We start from the raw sequence: 12231 nt of genomic DNA, 5'->3' as shown, positions 1-12231 counted from the left end.
TTGTCTAGTCCCTGATTTTAGTGGGATTGCTTCAAGTTTCTCTCCATTTTGTTTAATGTTAGCAACTGGTTTGCTGTATATGGCTTTTACTATGTTTAGGTATGGGCCTTGATTTCCTATTCTTTCCAGGACTTTTATCATGAAGGGGTGTTGTATTTTGTCAAATGGTTTCTCAGCATCTAATGGAATGATCATTTGGTTTTGTTCTTTCATGGATCATGTTGATGGTTTTCCGTATATTAAACAATCCCTGCATGCCTGGGATGAAGCATACTTGATCATGTTAGATGATGGTTTTGATGGGCTCTTGGATTCAGTTTGCCAGACAACACACCTAAAACCTCTAGAACAAATAGAAGCAAATACACCCAGGATGAGTAGATGGCAGGAAATAATGAAACTCAGAGGTGAAATCAACCAAGTAGAATCAAAAAGGACCATAGGAAGAATCAACAGAACCAAAAGTTGGTTCTTTGAGAAAATCAACAAGATAGATAAATCCTTAGCCAGACTAATGAGAGGACACAGAGAGTGTGTCCAAATTAACAAAATCAGAAATGAAAAGGGAGACATAACTACAGATTTAGAGGAAATTCAAAAAATCATCAGATCTTACTATAAAACCCTATATTCATCAAAACTTGAAATTCTGCAGGAAATGGACAATTTCCTAGACAGATACCAGGTACTGAAGTTAAATCAGGAACAGATAAACCAGTTAAACAACCCCATAACTCCTAAGGAAATAGAAGCAGTCATTAAAGGTCTCCCAACAAAAAAGAGCCCAGGTCCAGACGCGTTTAGTGCAGAATTCTATCAGACCTTCATAGAAGACCTCATACCAATACTATCCAAACTATTCCACAAAATTGAAACAGATGGAGCACTACCGAATTCCTTCTATGAAGCCACAATTACTCTTATACCTAAACCACACAAAGACCCAACAAAGAAAGAGAACTTCTGATCGATTTCCCTTATCAGTATCGACGCAAAAAAATACTCAATAAACTTCTGACAAACTGAATCCGAGAATACATATTTAATTAGCTAGTTATCAGATAATACATAAGCTAGCCAGGATATAACAGATTTTAAGCCTTTTAAAAGCTAAAATATATCTAAATGTTCTGTTTAACTAATAAAAGTTGGGCTGGGTGTTAGGTACATCTTATACTTTTAAATTGCAGAATGATAATAGTTGTGCTCAACTTATATTTGAGATAAAAGTTTCTGTTTTTTTTTTTTTAATTAAAAGGGTAAAAGAGTAGAATGATGTCATTATTAAGGTGAAGGGAGGTACAGGATAGAACCAGGCCTGTCATTGGATAAGAAGGAAGGATGGGTGGGAGAAAAGTTTTAGAGAGGCAGAGGAAGCCAGAGTGAGAATGTGAGAGCACAGAGAACATGGCATGTTTAGATGCCTCTCTGTACATATTACAGGTTGTTATGACTACTCTCATGGGATGGGTGTGTACAGGATTTTGTGCCACTAGATTGGCAAATTATATCTTATCAATTGCATCAGAAAATATTGTTTGATGTGTTCTTTCATAAGGCAACTTAATTGAGTTTAAGAGAGTATATGGTGGCCAGATGCATGGACCTACCAAAGAATTGGGATGTGTTTGCCTGGCGTGGTGGAAACCCAACCAAGAGGGCTGTGGGTGAGGGAGTAACAGCCTGACAGGGTGCCATGTTGGGAAGAATAGTGTGTCAGAAAGTAGATTGGGGCAGCATGGAGCCTATGAGATAAATTATTGCTATATCCAATGGCACCAGAAATATTAAGGGAGTGAGACAGCTAGGATATAACTGGGAACCAGTTCTGTCAGGTTTTTGTTTTGTTTTGTTGTTTTTATTTTTACTGCAGCACATATATTGTGTTTCGAGTGTCCTGAAGGGAAAACATGCTTAAGTCCTTAAGTATGAAGTGATTTATTGCATCATGGCCACATATAACCATGATGGGATACTAAAGACAAAGATAGGAGAGTGAGGATTTTTAATTTCCAAGAAATTATAGGATTTTGGTGTTTCTCAATCATATGATTTTTTCAGTAGGATATATACCTTGTGATCTAGACTAATAGATGACTCACAGAAAGAAAAAAGTTGGAGGCAGAGTTATCATTAAAGGTTTTTGGGACCTGGCAATCAGATGCAAGGGACAGAAAGACTACAAGGCCACAGAATATGTTGCTTATCAATTATATTGAGAGGTTACAAAGGGAATGGCAGGTTTGAGGAAAGCAGCCAGTTAGACAGGACTGTGATCTAACACTTCCCTGCTTATGAAAGAACATTCAAAAGTCACATCCAGCTGGAAAGTCTTATGAATACTATGAAGTAGCTATTAATGTGGGAGCCAGGACTGCCCTAGGCTGTGTGAAAGACCTGGACAAAACAATAACTGGAACACTTGTTCTATGCCCTTACCCAGGATCAAACTTGTCAAGGCCTGTCTGATGCTGAAGCCAATGTCTTAAAGGAGTCAAGGTTGAGGGAAGAGACTCTTCCCTTAGGTTGTGGTTATCAGTTCTTAGGCAGCTGTAACTGTGGTATCCCATGTTCTTTTCGTCAGCATTGTCTGACTTAATCATTTGCTGACTTAGTTGTTCACCATGTACAACCACCAGTACCCCCAGGACTGCAAATTATAAATATGATTCTACAATTTCTAGTAAAGAGCAAATAAATTTCAAGCAATCATCACAAAAATGTTTACTAACAGCACTCACATTTTAAATCAGACAAACTAAAAATAAATTGAACACCATGTGCTCCAGCTGTATATCCTGTGAACATAACCCCAAGACACCAAATTACTACAGAGGTACTTGCACAGTTTCACCCATTGTTTCTTAGTTCCCAGCATGGAGGAAATGCAATTCATATGAATCCTAATGGGGTGACTGCTCTGCTTTTCGTATCAGTTATTTTGCTATATTGCCACTATGCCATCCTCATCGTGCAATCCTAGATAGCACAGTGATCTATGACTCCAGATATAATGTTTGACTATGTAATTGCAAATATTGGAAGAGAAATGAAGTCTTAAACACTTCTATATATTTATTTAAATGTCCCTGTTTGTTTTATTCCAGAGACTGTGCTGCAAATGGTATATACACACTTCTCCCTCATTTCCTCTGCTGAAGGCTATGTGGCTCTGTTTTAATTCTCATGTGATAAAGTATCACATTCTCTATACTATTTCAAGAGATGTATCTCTCTTACTCTTCTCTATTTAAACAGTCTAAACTGTCCTTCTATCAAACTATGCTGTTTATATAACAGGCAAACCCAGAAATATCAAGTGTGCTTCACAAGGTAAGTATGCAAAATACGGTTTTATAGAATTCCTTGTAATGCATCTATTACTATTTTTATTTTCTGGTCTATTCGGGTGTCTTTTATAATATCCACCTGCTTGTTGCCTATGGAAAATTACAAACAAAAGCAAAAACAGAAAACAATTAAACTCTGTTATCAAATCTTAAGCAAACATTCATCACTCTAGGACTGGGAAATTTCTCAGAGGGTAGAAGCATATGGAACTGGGTGTGAATATTCAGCATGTATACATAATGCCAGGCATAGGGGATAGCTACACATAACTATTACCTCTGAATCCTAAGGGCTCACTGACCAGTTCTCCAATTCCACACTGAATTTCTAGTTCAACAAGAGAACTTATGTCAAGAACAGTGAACAGCATTAAAGAAGATGCTTGAAATCCTTCTCAGAACTCCAAAAACACATGCACAGATGGGTAAAGCCACACAGTTACAGGCATGTACCACACACTCACATCCACCAACATTCTTACAACACACAACACCACAGATACATAGAAAATGGTTAGGGGACTTCAGGATAATTCTTAATTTGTTGTTGTCACCCAGTATGTATCTTATATACTGATAATAACCAAGAAAAGATTAAGCTGGAAGAGAGTTTATCCATAGTTTTAACTTTTGGTATATTTCAATTTAATTAAAATGCTTTCATAATTTTACACAAAATATTATATCCAGATTTATGGGATTCTATATTCACCCAGGACAAAAGCTTTTGAGCATGTCTGAGAGACATGAGACTGGAAGAGTTCTAGTGCAAAGGCCCTCCAGCCAGAAGCTGGAACCCAGATGCCCTTCAACAGAGGAATGGATACAGAAAATGTGGCATATTTGCACAATGAAGTACTACTCACCTTTCAAAAAAAATGACTTCGTGAAATTCCTAGGCAAATGGACAGAACTAGGAAATATCAACCTGAGTGAATTAACACACTTAGTAGATACTAGTCCAAAGCTTGGAATACCCAAGATGTAATTCATAGACCATATGATGCTCAAGAAGGAGGAAGAACAAAATGTGTACACTTCAGTCCTTCCTAGAAGGGGAACAAAATACTCAATAGGGAGGGTAATATAGGGACACAGTGGAGCAGATACTTAAGGAAAGGCCATCTAGATGCTGCCCCATCTGGGGATCTATCACATCTGCAGCCACCAAACCTAGTCAGTATTGCTGATGCCAAGAAGTCCTTATTGATGGGAGCTTGATGTGGATGTCTCCTGAGAGACTCTGCCAGAACCTCACTGATATAGACAAGCATGCTTGAAGCTAACCATCGGACTCCATGGGGACTCCAATGAAGGAGTGAAGGAAGAGCTGAAACGGTGTGCAAACCCATAGGAAGAACAACAATATCAACCAACTAGACTTACCAGTGCTCCCAGGGATTAAACTACTAACCAAATAGTACTCATGTAAAAGCCTAATGCTTCAGTTGCATATGGAGCAGAGGATGGCATTATCTGGCATCAATAGGAGGAGAAGCCCTTAGTCCTGTGAATGTTCCTTTCTCCAGTGCAGGGTAATGGTATGCTATTGAGGTGCGAGTGGGTGGATGGGAGGAAAAGCATCCTCATGGAAGCAGGGGGTGGGTGCTGGGAGAGTTGGTAGCTGGGCAAGGGAATACCATTTGCAATGTAAATATATAAAATATCAAGTTAAAAAATGTTACCACTGCTCTTAATAACCCTATATAAGTTTTTAAAATCCACCTGCCAAAATTCTTACTAAGTCTGTTTTCTGTTCACACATGGACTATGATGGATTAAAAGCATATCTGGGAATATCTTCTCAATATTAGACATAACATCTGAATATATGATTATTTACACCCATTTTTTGTTCAAGATGAATCCGATGCCAAAGAAATTTTCCTCTTTTTGATTAGCATGGAAATTATATTCAAAATAAGCTAATAAAATAAAGGATACCTGAGTGTATACACATTCACATACATATTCATATATATGAATATGTGTGTACATATGTATATATGATGTAGGCCTCCTTCACAAGGCATCTAGGCCTTAACAGTTCCCTTAGGCCTACACATTGCATCTAGGCCTTCATGCTTTCCCTAGACTTTTAACAGCCAGAAGCTTTGCCCTCTGAGCCATCAGTCTACAGAGGAATTCATAGGGAAACCCTGTCTGAAAAACTAGGGGAGGGAGACAAACAGATTAACAGATTGATCGCTCTCTCTCTCTCTCTCTCCCTCTCTCTCTCCCTCTGTGTGTGTGTGTGTGTGTGTGTGTTTGTGTGCATTTGTGTGTGTGTGTGTGTGTGTGTGTGTGTGTGTGTATTCAACTGAGGAGGAGGGACTGGCACATAAATGATTGCCCCTCCTCTGTAAGCCACGTCACCCCAATATTGCCTTTCCTTTTCTTTAGTTTGTTTGGTTTATTCCAAGTTAATTGTATCTGTTTCTTCAATTTCCTCTTCATTTCTTTAGTTGAGTCAGGGGTCTTTGCACATAAGCCCTGGAAATCAGTACCTGGATCAGGTCTTCAGCCTGCTCACAGGGTTTTACCCACCTCCACCACTCAAGTGATGCAATAAAAGACATGCAGCACCGCACCTGGCTTCTTTTCACTGAACATTTACTTTAGTTCCAATGTTCATTCAGGTCTGAGAGAGGAGGGAGGGAAGGGGGAAGAGAGACAAAGACAGTGACAGAGAAACAGTGACAGAGAGGGAGAATTGTAGGTTATTGCTCCATCTCTTCAATCACTGTCTGTTGTTTGCCATCTTGGGCACCATGCCCTGAAACCCTACCTTGGGTAAGACCAAGCATAATGGCAGCAACCATATAATTCCTGCTTAGTCGCACTGAACACCCCAGTCATCACTACCTGTGGAGAATTGTAAGGGGGCTCCTCTGATCTAGAGAGTAGTACCCTTGAATGAGATGAGAAGCACAACAAGCATTATTTGTTTTGAAATATAAGACATGGAAAGAACTATATGTGTGGATTTACAGACAGAAAGACAGAGAGACAGACAGACAGACAGGACGGGCAAGACAGAACAGAACAGGACAGAACAGGACAGGACAGGAGAAAAAAAACAAGAACACAAACAAAAACTCAAAATGGAAGTCCGGTTCCAAATAGTCTCTGTCTGCACTGTCACTCTAGTGTTCGTGGTCCAGCTTATAAAAGCTTATACATGGATGATTTTGGGAAATGCTGCTGGGTGTTCGGTTCAGGTCCAAGATTATTGCGGGTAACTAGACAACAAAGAATGCAGTTAGACTGACTTCTACAGTGTTTGGCTTCTGAGTGTGTTATCACACAGAAGAACCTACCAGAATATGTAATGAATTCCACCAGTAACAGCAGAAACAACCAATGAGAAAGTGTCCTTTACTTATTTTCATTTATATGAGTATACTAAAGCCCTTTTCATATACACACGGCAGTAGAGTACACGGGATATCCCTTTGCAGAGTGTTGTGAGCCACTATATGGTTTCTGTGGAATGAAACTCAGGACCTCTGGAAGAACACATTCTCCAGCCCCACCCCACCCCACCCCCTCTCAGCTAGCTCCTGTCCACCCCTCCCCCTTCCCCCACATACAGGGAGGAGGCCTTGTGTGTGTGTGGAGGGGAGAGATGGAAGTATCTCTTGAGAGAGGGTTCGGGTCTCCCAAACAAATAAATAACTAGAATCTTCGTTTATTTACTTTATTTCATCGAGCATACCGTGGCAGAGAGAAAAGGAACACGGAAACTAGGCCAACTGGTAGAGCTCCTTTCATTTTGTTTCAAAAAGGAAAAGCTAAAGAAACAACAGTCCCTGGTTTTCCTGAAAGGAACATAATGGGAAAAGTTGAAACATCGACTCGCCACTTAATACTTTGGCTTTCAATAAAAGGGCCAACAGATCTACCTCCTATTTGGTAAAAAAGAGAATAAAAAACCACAAAAACGTTCTGTCAGCCAACTTCCCTTTAAACGTCTGTTAAACAGGAAAACTGTTTTTTTAACATCATTTTAAATACTTAAATATGTATTTGTGTGTGTGTCTGTGTGTGTGTGTGTGTGTGTGTGTGTGTGTGTCTGTGTGTGACTGTCTGTCTGTCTGTCTCTCAGTGTCTTCTGTATGGAGAGGATGTGCTGTAACACTCGGGATGGGGTGGTCTGGGACTCGTGAGTGATGCCGCGCCGCACCGCCCCCCCCCCCCAGTCACCTTCCCGGTAGGGCCTTCCCAGCGGTCCTGTAGCCGGTTTCGGCTCACCGCGATGGTGGAAGGGCGCCTGGCTGTGGCCTGTTGCTGAACGGGGGGGGGAGGGGCGGTCACCCACCAACCCCACCCCCGGCCGCACCTGCACCCCCGCGCCAGCCTCCTGAGCGCCCGCCGACCCCCTTGTTGGGAGGAACAGGGACTGTGACGGCAGGACGCTTGGAGGGGGGAGAAAAACGCGCCGGGGTGAAGGGGTCGGGAGGAAAGGGGAGTGGGAAAGATCTGCCAGGATCACCGGCACAGCCGAACGCGCGTCTCTGGGTTGAATCTTCTGGGCGGACTGCGCTGACCACACCCGTTTACCTCTTAACGGTTTCACGCCCTCTTGAACTCTCTCTTCAAAGTTCTTTTCAACTTTTCCTTACTGTACTTGTTGGCTATTGGTCTCATGCCGGTATTTAGCCTTAAGTGGAGTTTACCACCCGCTTTGGGCTGCAATCCCAGGCAACCCGACTCCAGGAAGATCCTGGCCCGGTGGGCCGGGCTCGCTACCGGTCTCACACTGTCCAAGGGCTGGGCCTCAATCAGAAGGACTTGGGCCCCCCACCAGCGGCGCCGGGGATTGGGTCTCCCCTATGCCACATTTCACGCGCCACGGCACGCGGCGGGGATTCAGCGCTGGGCTCTTCCCTGTTCACTCGCCTTTACTGAGGGAATCCTGGTTAGTTTCTTTTCCTCAGCTGACTAATATGCTTAAATTCAGCAGGTCACCACGTCTGATCTGAGGTCGAGATCAAGAGGGGAAGGAGGAAAGGAGGGCGCGCATGGCCGCGGTCTGACGGACGAAGAGGAGAGCGGGAGGTTGCCGGGGTCCCAGGCCCGGGCCTGCGACCTCTCTACCCCGGCCAGCTCCCACGTCCCAGGGACAAGTCGTCTCAGCGCCATGCTGCAGCGTCACGCCAGCTGGCACCCGAGCGGACGGCCCCACTAGAGGGAGTGGGGGAGGAGAGGTACCTGAGACCAGCCCTGGCGGGTGCAGTATCCTCCCACCCCCAGTCCGACCCTAGCAGGATGCTCTCTCTGCGCGCACTGGCAGGTGTGTGGCTGCGGCCCAGTGGGCGGGGCCCACCTCCCACCAGACAGGAGGCGCGATGACCGACCCGGGCGACGCAGCCCCTCTCACGCCCAGGCACCGGACCGGCCCCCGCCGATGTGTCCCCACGGTGGGGAGAGCGGGCGAGGACCGGAGCGGGAGCGGGAGCACCAGAGCGAGCAGGAATGAGCCATGAGAAGGATGGCCTGCACGCCGAGCTGGTGGATGGGGAGATCTAGGCCCACACAGACCCACCGGGCGTGGACGACTGCTGGACACCGCCCAGTCTGAACTTCGGGAGAGGGAGGGCCGAGGGGAGAGGCCCTGTGAGCAGAGTCCAAGCCGCAGAACCCCTCGGGCGCCCAGAGGGGGCTCGCAACACGCCACACCCCCCCCAAGGCGTCGAAACCGAAGGGGAGTGTCAGCAATTGATCCTCAAGCGCCTCTCAGACAGGTGTAGCCCCAGGAGGAACCCGGGGCCTCTACTGCGTTTGTAAGACTCTCAGAGAGAATCTTCCCTCAGGAGGGAGATCCTCGAGCCCAATGACCAGTTCGAGTCCACAGGCTGCAATCTGCAAGAGGATTTTTATTGATCAGGATACACAGGTATCTGTGGGCGTCCCAGTCAATTCGGAAGACTGGTGCGCCTAACAGAACCAGAGGCGGGTTTTTATAGGGTATTGGGGAGCAGAAGCAGGCTTACAGAAGCAGATGCGTGGTTGGTGGATTCAAGTGGGGCACACAGCAAGAGAATACGTGCAGGTTGGGGCTTCCGGAATATCAGGGGCTAGGGGCTTATCTCTTGTTATGTGGCCCATAAAGCAATATCAATAATTTAGATTGGTTTCTGTATTTTGTTTTCTTTTATGGTCTGTTTCCTCTAAATGATGGGTCAGCTTGTCCCACAAAGCTTGGACACATCTGAACTTTCCCAGGCTTATTTTAGTTCTGAGTCTGTGTATCTAAAAACTTACTTTTTACTTCTATAGTTGAGGGCCTTGGGCTTGTACAATTCCCTTTCTTGGAGAGGGTCTTTCATGTTCATAGTTTCCATGATCAATGCATCCTGCAATTCACATTAATTCTCGCAGGTAGCTGCAGTCTTCATCTAAGCACAAGCCAAGTGATCCACCTCTAAGGGTCTTATCGGTATCTGGGGTGTGAACGGACTCATATGCATGCTAACACTGGCACAAGCTCCCCCGCCCACCCCTGCTGCACCGGAAGAGAGGGGCCAACTCTGAGGCGGCTCCACCTCAGGCCGGCCAGCGGGAAATTAAAGAATACATGTGAAAAGAAAAAAAAGACAGGGTCGGGAACAGAAAGGCGGGACACACGGGACATGGGATGCCGCGAACCCAGCCCCCTGCGGCGGCCAGCCAATGGGCGGGCAAGTCGGGCGCTCGGGCCGGGACCCCATGGGCACCCAGAGTGGGCCCGCAACATGGCCCCCCGACCGCTGCCTCTGGAAGCACCGGCGGCCTGAGGGGGCCTGCTGAGTCTCAGGGAGCACCAGGTGGAGGGAGGAAATGGGAAGCTCTCCTGCTTATGACCGACGGGCGGTAGGGCGACCCCTCCCCGGGGTCTTTAAACTTCCGTGCTGGAACAGGACAGCTAGGTACCCAGACAGGAGCGGGGCTGACACTCGAGGCCCAAAAGGCTGGGCGGGCTGCGAGAGCCCACCTGTGGCACAGGGACCCCCTGCACGTGACAGAGACACCCCAGCACCTTCAGAACGGGAGAGCTGTGGCAGAGGGGCGGCAGGTGCCTTGAGGAGAGTGAGCAGGTTCCGGCCACCAGGTACCACCCCACCCCCCCCACCCCCCACCCCCCCCCCCCCCCGGTGCACAAGAGATGAGATCACGGAGCAGGTCCAGAAAGAGGCACAATGACCTCGGTACGCCTAGGGCCTTGGCTGGCCAGCGGGCAAGAGAGGTGCTGGCAGCAGAAGCAGCAGTGGTGGAGGCAGAGGAGGGCGCATGGAGGCAAGGATGTAGGCAGAAGAGCAAGGGAGAGAGAGAGAATGGAGGAGGTCCCTCGAAGGACCAGACCTGACACCCTCCCCGCACTGCTCCTTAACGGCCCCCGCCTTTCCCGAAAGGCTCACTTGGCTGGCGGCTGAGGCACAGGCCACGAATGCAACCAGGACCCGGGGACACGCCTCCCAGTGAGAGGAGGGACTCACACAGGCCCAGGGAGAGGACCAGACACCCCCTTGGCCTTCTCCGTTAATGATCCTTCCACTGGTTCACCTACAGAAACCTTGTTATGATTTTTACTTCCTCTAGATAGTCAAGTTGGACCTTCTTCTCAGCCCTCCGACAGGGCCATGGGCTGATCAGGCCTCACTAAACCATCCAATTGGTAGTAGCGAAGGGTGGTGTGTACAAAGGGCAGGGACTTAATCAACGCAAGCTTATGACCGGCACTTACTGGGAATTTCTCGTTCATGGAGAATAATTGCAATCCCCGATCTCCATCATGAATGAGGTTCCATGGGTTACCCGTGCCTGCCTTTGTAGGGTAGGCACACGCAGAGCCAGTCAGTGTGGTGCTAATGCAGCCCAGGACATCTAAGGGCATCACACACCTGTTATTGCTCAATCTTGGGTGGCTGAACTCCACTTGTCCCTCTAAGAAGTTGGGGGACGCCGACCGCTCAGGGGGTCGCGTAACTAGTTAGCATGCCAGAGTCTAGTTCGTTATCGGAATTAACCAGACATCGCTCCACCATCTAAGAACTGCCATGCACCACCACCCAAGGAATCGAGAAAGACCTATCAATCTGTCAATCCTGTCTGTGTCCGGGCCAGGTGAGGATTCCTGTGTTGAGTGAAATTAAGCTGCAGGCTCCACTCCTGGTGGTGCCCTTCCGTCAATTCCATTAAGTTTCAGCTTTGCAACCATACTCCCCCTGGAACCCAAAGACTTTGGTTTCCCAGAAGCTGCTTGACTATCATGGGAATAACACTGCCGCACCACCAGTCCGCATCTGTTTAGTTATGTACCCTCATTTGTTTTTCTTTTTCTTTCTCCATTTCTCTTTCTTTTTCTTTCATTGGGGAAGGGGATTTTTTTAATTCACATTTTAAATATGATTTTCCTGATTTGCCCTCTAGAAACCTGCTATTATTTTCCCTCATGCCTCCTGTTCTGAGGACAGTTCCTCACTCACCCACTCACTCCTTCCAAGCTGCCCATTCTGACAGTTCCCTACACTGGGGCATTAAGCCTTGACAGGACCAAGTGCATTTGCTCCCATTGGTGCCTGAAAAGGATATCCTCTGCTTCATATGCAGATGGAGCCACAGGCTCATCCTTGTGTATTCTTGGGATGGTTGTTTAGTCCATGGAAGATCGAGGGCAGGGGTTTGGTTGGTTGATATTGTTCTTCTTATGGGGTGGCAAACCATTTGAACTACTTCAGTTCTTTCTGCAACTCCTCTCTTTGGAACCTTGTTCTGAGTTCAATGGTTGATTTCAAGCATTCTCACTTCTTCCCTCCCTCTCTTCTTCCCTCCCTCCCCACACCGCTCTATATTTGTATGTTTGTGTGTTTGTGTGTCTCTGTGTATGTGTGTGTGTGTC

The 12231-nt window shown here is 46.4% G+C and overlaps 2 pseudogenes; both read right to left on the bottom strand.

The window, feature by feature from the left end:
- Nucleotides 1–9641: 9641 nt before the first annotated feature.
- LOC147995940 (5.8S ribosomal RNA) lies at nucleotides 9642–9786 on the bottom strand (annotated as a pseudogene).
- Nucleotides 9787–10872: 1086 nt separating this feature from the next.
- LOC147995939 (18S ribosomal RNA) lies at nucleotides 10873–11892 on the bottom strand (annotated as a pseudogene).
- Between the last annotated feature and the right edge of the window lie 339 nt (nucleotides 11893–12231).

This window comes from Rattus norvegicus, chromosome 2 (genome assembly GCF_021556685.1).
Source record: "Rattus norvegicus strain SHRSP/BbbUtx chromosome 2, alternate assembly SHRSP_T2T, whole genome shotgun sequence".
Lineage (NCBI taxonomy): Eukaryota > Metazoa > Chordata > Mammalia > Rodentia > Muridae > Rattus > Rattus norvegicus.
Note: the sequence above shows the minus strand (reverse complement) of the source record. Positions and strands in the feature narration are given on the sequence as shown.